The 9,477-nt window shown below is 45.5% G+C and overlaps 1 long non-coding RNA gene across 1 annotated transcript in view; it reads right to left on the reverse strand.

Moving 5' to 3' along the window:
- Positions 1 to 7,786, reverse strand: part of LOC142406369 (uncharacterized) — an 81,016-nt gene extending 73,230 nt beyond the window's left edge. Inside the window, exon 1 of the long non-coding RNA XR_012774558.1 lies at positions 7,749 to 7,786. This is a non-coding gene — a long non-coding RNA (uncharacterized LOC142406369). The remainder of the gene's footprint in view (positions 1 to 7,748) is intronic.
- Between the last annotated feature and the right edge of the window lie 1,691 nt (positions 7,787 to 9,477).

The raw sequence follows: 9,477 nt of genomic DNA on the forward strand, positions 1-9,477 counted from the left end.
AATGTGAACTGAAGCTGTACCATGGTTTTTGCAGCAGCAGATTCTTTTATGTTAAGTGGCCTAAAAGGATACTGTAAAATTCAACCAAACAGAACGATGGTCAACCTTGCTGGAATTTGCCCGGGTAGAAATTGTGTTTCTGAGCAGTTTCGGTGTAAATTACTAAATTTTGGTAAGTGCAGAAAAGGGAAAAATACTTCCTTCAGAGAGAGGTGTCTTAGTTTTTTCTTCTCTTCAGACTCCTGGTTTCAGCTAGTTCAGTATCAAAGAAACCAAACTGAAATATGAAAAATGTGACTTCTGGGAAATAATCAGTTGTGGGAAGAGCAGAACTCAGGTCTGAGAATTGTAATTGGAAAATAATAATTTCTCGAAGACTCACTAAAATGTATGGCCAAATCCCCGGTGCCCTTTAAGTTAAAAGGGAAATGTTCTGTCTAATCTATCCTGAACAGTGGGAGATTTTTTCCTCTCACTGTATTCATTTCTGTTTGTGTCATTCCTGGAAAAGGACTTCTTGGACTTCTTTTTTAGATATCTTCTAATTTTGTGGTGGGGATTGTGGATTTTGGCAAAGTGCCGAAGTTTAAAGACTTTCAACATTGAAAGTTTCTAAGAAAGAAATTATGTCAGATAGACTCTCTTACCTCATATGACACTTGGCCTGAGATTTACTGCTGCTTTTTTCTAGGATGCTGGAAGAAAGCTACGCTGCCGCTAGGAGAGCAGACTGTAGTTCATTTTTCAAGTAGTCCTTCACAAGTTTTATCCACAGAGGAACAGAAAACTTTACCAAGAAAATATAGTGCATCAGCAGTAGCAACGTGCCACGTGAGTTAAATTGGGGGCATAGTTTTAAAACCATGTATGTGATGTGAAAGCCTAAAAATCCATTGCTTTTTTAAGTCATGAAGGGCCAGCTCCTCAGAGGCCTGAATTATGACCACTGTGCACGTTGCCATACCTAAATATGGGTGCTCAGCACCCAAACTGGAGTTTCCTGACTGGACTCAGAGTGAGAGGGCAGGTAAGGTGTCCCAGTGCACGGCCAGGAGACACTGCTGTGCTTATAGCTAATTTCCACTTCATTTTAAAGGTACCACGTGGCAAAATACACTGGAAAAGGGTCCAAGAGATGAGGAAGCACCTATCAAATGAGTAAAAGGCAATTGCTGCTGCTTGTGCTTCTCTTTCTGTTCCTAATTTGAACGGTCCTGCGCAGTATTTCACCTTAATCTCAAGAGGAGTTCCCACAGCACAAGGCTCTACGCTCACCATAGTGCTTCTCCCCCATCGCACCGCTGTTTGCAAGCAAGGACTGTGCATATATAACCACTCCCAGGGCAATGGTCCCTGCACCCTCACCGACACCCAGCAGTGATGCTGAGGTGCGGCGCAGCAGGCAATGCCCTATTTTGCTCTTTCTGTTGGCATCTGTTAGCTTTTGAATTGCATGTGGTTCTGAGCAATACTGGAAGACCTGGAGTGGAGACCACTGCTAAATGAGGCGAATTCTTCCCTCAAGCTGTTGCAGGACTCACCGGCAGAGAATTACATCACGATGAGGGACGACGTGTGGGACGCATCCACAGACAGCCCTTATGGGGAACAATTCTTTCAAGGCACACAAGACCCCATCTCGGAGGCTACCTGCAGTGAGTTGTGAGACTTGCTGTGAGAAGTCCTGCACTATCAAGCGAGCCAGAAGCTATTTATTCTCCTTCTTCCATTAATAAAGAGATTCTGTCCTGTATACTGAGCTCATGCCTGCCCTGTTGCTCTGCAGATGGACTCTGTTTGTTGACTCAGTAGGAAGCAGACCGTGAAATCCCCTAGGACTGTCTCGGAGGATGTCTGCATGCTCTCTGACAGCCGCACGACCTCATGGGGACGGGAAGAAGCTCTCTCCATAGAGTGTGCTGCGCTCTATCCCCTGACACCTCATTGCTCTTTTGCAGAGTATTCAGTGATGACCCCAGTAGTGATCCTTTTGTGATTTTTAGTTCAGCAAAATTCCCATTGTACAGTCAGCCTTTAGACATTTCAGGGAAAATTTTTTATTACTAGGTACAGAAATTAGGCATGCAAATCCATTTATTAATACGTTCTGGCTTTTCCAAAGCATCTCCCCATCTAGGTTAATCAGAAGCCATGAGAGGGAAAGGAGGTTAGAGAAGTGCATTTCCACAAGGAGTTTCTTTACGATTTTTCTGCTCTAAGGCTCAGCGCTTATATTATGTAAACCCCTGCAATATCACACCGCTCTGGAATGCCAAAAAGACATTTTTGATGACACTTTGACTCTATGATGCTCCAAGGCACTGAGTGTCCCAGAATGAAAAGCAGAACTGGGATGCCAATGGCAAAGGCTCCGGCACAGGCGTCTCAGGAAGGCTACAGGTGTGCCTCTGTGAGGAGTCTTCCCGATGAGGTGCCAAGTACAAGTTGGCTTGGCTAGCAGGCATGAAATTTCACCACAGAAATGTATACAATGTAAACTGCAAGCCTCTGGCAAGTCATTTTCGTACAATTTCCCTGCCAAGTGCTCACACTGGGGCTTACGCCGACACAGCTCTGCACGCAAGTCAGAACAAAACCGACTCCCAGTTCCAACATTATTCCGTCCCCATGTGGCTTTTGCTGAAATCACCTTGCATTTCACAGCTCCTTAGTATTAAGCACAGTAGTTACAGCTGAAAAGACCTAAAATTTATAGAGGCCATAAGCAACACACCAGACCAGGTTTACACAAACTGAGCCCGTTCCGCCCAGGAGCGGTGACTCTCCCGTCACATCATTACAGCACGTGTGGGCCTGACACCTGCGGCTGGAAGAGCTAATGCTCTCCCACCTCCCGCAAAGTGAAGGTCAGGAGTTGCCATTTCGCCAAGAGCAATATTCCAGAGGGCCGGTGAGAAAGGTACCCGATAACCTGCTTCCTACAGGGGTGGTGTGGCAGAGGGCTTCCAAGCCAAGTGACAGCAGGACACAGTGTCCAATAGCTACAGATGAAGTCCTTGGCATTTGCTAATGTCTTTAGAGGATACTGTGAAGCAAATCATCTGGGGAAGCAGATTTATAGCAAGAGGCTACCATTTACAGTTTATTTTTCAGTAAGGTTTCATCCTCCATCCTATTCATTTTCCTAAGCAGTTTAAACCATTTTTTTTTTGTCTGAGTGTTTAGCCAGTATTTGGAGCCACAAAGGGTCATTTCCCTTAGAATGAGAGACTGCTAATAAGAGTCAAGTATGCACTCAGGAAAAAAAAAGTGTATTTATAAAAAATATTTTTTTTAAAAAAGCTTATTTTCACTAAACTCACAACTGAAATAAATAGCAGCTGAATACCCCCCAACAAAATCTGCCCTCCAGCAAGCTCTGGGCTCAAAAGCCTGCATGCACCTCTGTCTCTCTCCTCCTCTCCCTGCCTTTACTTTCAACGTCCCCGTGACTGGCTGCCTGTCTCCAACACGCCAGCTACATTTCTACTGCCTTGAAAATTCAACATCTCAAAAAGTCTCTCTGACACATGCAAGGTGCAGCTCTCAGTCTCCTCCGCTGCTGGTTATCATCACGGGGCCCTGGGGGCCTGCTTGGGTTCACTCTGCCCTGCCATTTGCAGTGTCCCGCAAGGTGGACCCAGCGCTGTGGGTGTATTTATTTGAGGGTGGACGCTGCTCCTACTGTCAACCCTGACCATACTGGGGGGGGCTAAGGCCACTGGTCCCCCTGCAAGAGAGTCTGGGGACTTCTGTGAAGGAGCCTGTGAAGTGTTATTTGATCCCTAGAGTCACAGATTATGGATGCATGTCCTAAGTGTCTTGCCTCCAGACTGATCATTTTTTAAAACAATCACAGCTTGGTAGGATTTTTAGCATCTTCATTAATGACCTACTGGCACAATGTGATAGAGTGCACCCTCGGCAAGTTTGCAGATGATACAAAACTTGGAGGAGTGGCTGTTACACAAGAGGGTTCTGCTACCACTCAGTGTCCTCAGCAGGCTGGAGAAATGGCGAAACAGGAACCTCATGAAGTTCAGCAAAGGGAAATGCAAGCTCCTGCCCTTGGGAAGGAATAACCCCAGGCACCAGTACACTCTGGTGGCCAACCAGCTGGAAAGCAGCTTTGCAGAAAAGGCCCCGGGGGTCCTGGTGGTCACCAAGTTGACCGTGAATGCCCCTTCATTGGAAGTGTTCAAGGTCAGGTTGTATGGGGCTTTGAGCAACCTGATCTAGTGAAAGGAGACCCTGCCCATGGCAGGGGCGTTGGACTACATGATGTTAAAAGCTACCTTCCAACCCAAACCATTCTATGGTTCTATGATTCTATGAGCCAACAGTGATGTGCCCTTGCAGCAAAGAAGGCCAACAGCCTCCTGGGCTGCAGCAGTGTTGTGGTTTATCCCCCATCGGCAATTAAGCACCAGCCAGCCACTCGCTCACCCTCCCCCCCGCCGGTGGGGTGGGGGAGAGAATCGGAAGAGCAAAAGTAAGAAAACTCGCAGGCTGAGATAAGAACAGTTTAACAACTGGAGAAAAAAAAATAATAATAAATTGTAATGAAAAGGAAAACAACAAGAGAGCGAGAGAGGAACAAAACCCAGGGAAAAACAAGTGATAAGACCGCTCACCGCCTGCCAACCAACACCCAGCCCGGCCCCGAGCAGCAATCGCTGCTCCCCGGCCAACTCCCCCCAGTTTATGTACTGATGTCCTATGGTAGGGAACAGCCCTTTGGCCAGTTTGGATCAACTGTCTTGGCTGTGCCCCCTCCCAACTTCTTGTGCACCCGGCAGAGCATGGGAAGCTGAAAAGTCCTTGAGTAGTGTAAACACCACTTAGCAACAGCCACAACATCAGCGTGTTATCAATATTATTCTCATACTAAAATCCAAAACACAGCACTATACCAGCCCCTAGGAAGAAAATTAACTCTATCCCAGCCGAAACCAGGACAATTAGGAAGAGTGTTGCCAGCAGGTTGAGGGAGGTGATCCTTCCCTTCTACTCAGCCCTGGTGACACATCTTGGTACTGTTTCCAGTACTGGGCTCTCCATTACAAGAGAGACATCAACATACTAAAGTGAGTCCCAGTGAGGGGACGCGAAGATGATTAAGGGCTTGGAGCATTTGACACACAGGGAGAGGCTGAGAATGCTGGGACTGTTTAGCCAGGAGAAGAGAAAATGCAGGGGGATTTTATTGATGTGTATAAATACCTGATGGGGAAAGCGAAAAAGACAGAGCCATGCTCTTCTCAGCAGTGCCCAGTGACAGGACAAGAGGCAATGGATGCAAACTGAAATACAGGAATTCCATTTAAACATAAAAGCCCCCACTTTTTTACTGTGAGCGTGGTCAAACACTGGAACAGGTTGCCCAGAGAGGATGTGGAGTCTCCATCCTTGGAGATATCCAAAACTCAACCAGATACAGCCCTGAGCATCCTGCTCCAGCTGACCTTGCTTTGAGCAGGGTGGTTGGACCAGAGATCCATAGTTCCCTTCCAACCTCAACTATTCCATGATGCTGTAACTTTGGCAACACAGGCAAAGCAAACCTCAACAACAGAAAGGCCCAAATGAGACCTGACTTACACTTAGATGGACTTCCTTCAGGCATCTAAGCAGTGGAGCATGTTGCTTTGTCAACTCAGGTGATTCTCCAGCAGCAAATCATCTTCTTAACAGCAGGACCCATGTAGCACTGTCTCAAGGTAGGCCCAATTGGATGGGAAGCCGCTGCTCAGTGCTACAATGCAGAAATTTCAGACTTGCTTGCATAAATCACAGCAATACAGAACAGTTGAGGTTGGAAGGAACCTCCTGAGATTGTCTGAAGAATCCCTTTTCTCTGCACACTTGTAGCTGGTTCAACATGTTAGATGGACCATATATGTGCTGCCACAGGCAGTGAGACTGGTGTCACCCATTACAGCAAGATCCTTCTCTGCAAAGCCCAAGGACTGTTAGATGCAGCTTTGGGTCTGGATGCTAATGGAAATCTCCCACCTATATGTCCTACTGTTGCCCTCAGAGTGCTCTGCAAGTCATATTCATTTCAACTGATTCATCTTTCTTCGAATATTTTTGGGGGTTCTTAGTTTTTCCAGATCTCTACCATGGAGGGGTTTTCCTCCCTTTTTTTGGCAAGTAGGGATTGTATCACCGATCACAGAATCACAGAATCACAGAATTGTATAGGTTGGAAAAGACCTTTAAGATCATTGAGTCCAACCGTAAACCTAACACTGCCAAGACCACCACTAGACCATGTCCCTAAGCACCTCATCCAAACATCTTTTAAATATCTCCAGGGATGGCGACTCAACCACTTCCCTGGGCAGCCTGTTCCAATGCTTGATAACCCTTTCAGTGAAGAAAAATTTCCTAATATCCAGTCTAAACCTCCCCTGGCGCAACTTGAGGCCATTTCCTCTTGTCCTATCACTTGTTACCTGGGAGAAGAGACCGACCCCCACCTCTCTACAACCTCCTTTCAGGTAGATGTAGAGAGCAATAAGGTCCCCCCTCAGCCTCCTTTTCTCCAGGCTAAACAACCCCAGCTCCCTCAGCCGCTCCTCATAAGACTTCTGCTCCAGACCCTTCACCAGCTTCGTTGCCCTTCTCTGGACACGCTCCAGCACCTCAATGTCTCTCTTGTAGTGAGGGGCCCAAAACTGAACACAATATTTGAGGTGCGGCCTCACCAGTGCCGAGTACAGGGGCACGGTCACTTCCCTAGTCCTGCTGGCCACACTATTTTTAATACAAGCCAGGATGCCATTGGCTTTCTTGGCCGCCTGGGCACACTGCTGGCTCATATTCAGGCGGCTGTCAACCAACACTCCCAGGTCCTTCTCTGCTGGGCAGCTTTCCAGCCACTCTTCCCCAAGCCTGTAGCGTTGCATGGGGTTGTTGTGGCCCAAGTGCAGGACCTTGCACTCGGCCTTGTTGAACCCCATACAACTGACCTTGGCCCATCGATCCAGCCTGTCCAGGTCCCTCTGCAGAGCCTTCCTACCCTCCAGCAGATCAACACTCCCACACAACTTGGTGTCATCTGCAAACTTACTGAGGGTGCACTCGATCCCTTCATCCAGATCATTGATAAAGATATTAAACAGAACTGGCCCCAACACAGAGCCCTGGGGAACACCGCTTGTGACCGGCCGCCAACTGGATTTAACTCCATTCACCACCACTCTTTGGGCCCGGCCATCCAGCCAGTTCTTTACCCAGTGAAGAGGACACCCGTCCAAGCCATGAGCAGCCAGTTAGCCAGATAATACTGTTTGTCTCTCCTAGTCTTTGATCAGATGACTTTTCTTCAGGTGTAAGCATTTAATCTTTTGCAGTAACTAGAAAGTACTCAGAGGCTTTGTGTTAGATGTCCAATAAAGAAGTGAAATTTAACCAAAGAAAAACACTGAACCACATCATTGTCTATATTCCTGACATCCAGTGAGTTAGGGCAACAGAAATGTTTAACCTATTTCTTTAATCATATGGAGCCTGATCCAATTCTCCCTGAGGAATATCATAGTCTTTCCACCGACTTTCATATGTCTGGAGCACATACACAGTGTATGTAGTGTATCTCCACCACATCAATAACTCATGGAATGTTCTCCTAACCTTTAAAGAGTATATGGTACATTTTACACATATATATACACATATATAAAAGGAGTATGATTTTACTGCCATGGCTAGGCATAAAAGTAATCATTAGGAAGTCATACCTTGTGCCTACTCCAATACTGAAGTCTACAGCAAAATCGAATCTGGAGGAATGAAGGGAAGCCATTATTACTTTTTCTATGAAAAAGCTATTTTTATTAAAAGCAGAAGGTGAGCTGAAGGCACCAATCGTCTTTAAAATAACTTGGGTTGTAGCATCAATAATGGAAATATATACACTGTGGCTGGGATATGTCTAGCACCTCTCCCATCTTTTCTGACTGTCCATAAATAAAATGTTTAAGGCCAATGAATATAATCAATGAATGATCTTAATGTTCTGCTCTCAAATTGTTTCCATTTCATAGGAAGTTCAAGTTTCCTTCAGTAAATGGTTTATACTTTCCCATGCGTTCTTACATTCTAGTAAAATCTATTTTATATGGATTAAGGCTTAGTTTATTTATTGGGGAAGAACAGGAATGCCACAGAATAATCAAGAATGTGATATTTTTAAGGTTAAATTTCTTTAAAATCGTTAGCAACTCCTTTTCCCCTGCCACTTTGAATAGGGTACGTACATCACTGCTTCCAGTTTCTTGGGTAGATAGTGCCAATTTCCTAAACAACAGCCTTACACAGGTTTAGACTACCTGAAATGCAAGTCTAAGATCAGAAGTGATGACAAACCTTTGGAACTGCAGAGTTCCCCACTGCTTTCCATGGAGCTCTGGAAGGGGCAGCAAGTCCCTGTGCAAGGATCAGACCGCAGGACTGGATCCCTGATTGCTCCAGGCAGGGGGAATTTACCAGCTGGTATCCCAAACAGTGGGAGCATGGCACATTTTCCTGCTCTTTCATAGTGTCAAGACCTGGAACCTTGACTGAAAAACATGGTGGGAAAAGAGGACATGTCAACTGCTTCTAATGAATCTGATTTACTAGGTGTAAAGAAAAACTTTGCCTTTTTTTATAAAACCAAGTAGTTATTTTTCTGAGAACAAATTTTCTCAACAAATTAAACACCTTCTACTTTACAAGGAACACAAACCTCTGTTATTGTAAATACAGTCTATCCTGCTAAAATACTGAAGGAGACAAAAACCTAAGCATTCCTGCAGGAGTGAACTCTAAAAATTAAAGAGCTGGAATTTTCCACGTTCATTTTATTAAAATTTCTCCAGTATCTATAATGAGACCTTTATCTCTAATTTACCTCAAACACTTGCTGGCTCTGTGGTACTGGCTCTAGGAAAATCCTCCACTCACTCTTGCCATTTTCTTTCCACTGGTCTAGAGGAAGGTTTGTTAACAGTCCTTCCTTGCCTACTTTCATATCCCTTCCCCATATATCACAAATATTTAATACTTTATCCTGGATTCTGGTTAAGTGCTCAGTACACAAACTCCAAGCTGTAAGCCAGGTGCTTGACAGGGCTGGAAGAGGAAATAAATTGCTCCCACCTATGGGTCCAGGGATTTAGAGCGGAGGTAGGATGGGTGGTGGAGCCATTACCAACTGTCCCTGGGGTCCTGCCCTGGAGGAAGGATCTGCTGGCAAAAGCCGTTGGGAGAGGCAGCTATGGAAAAGTGCTTAAATTCCTGTATCGCACAGGTTCCCTGGCCATGGACTTGTTGTGGAGGAGACAGGAAGATGGAACTAGTTACCAGAAAGCCTTTAAAAAATGCAGCAGGTGGAATACTTATTTTTTAATATGTGTATATATATCCCCAACACTGTAGAAGCCTACTGCCAACATCTTAAACAAGGGAATTCCCAGTAACAATCCA

This window comes from Mycteria americana, chromosome 2 (assembly GCF_035582795.1).
Source record: "Mycteria americana isolate JAX WOST 10 ecotype Jacksonville Zoo and Gardens chromosome 2, USCA_MyAme_1.0, whole genome shotgun sequence".
Classification (NCBI taxonomy): domain Eukaryota; kingdom Metazoa; phylum Chordata; class Aves; order Ciconiiformes; family Ciconiidae; genus Mycteria; species Mycteria americana.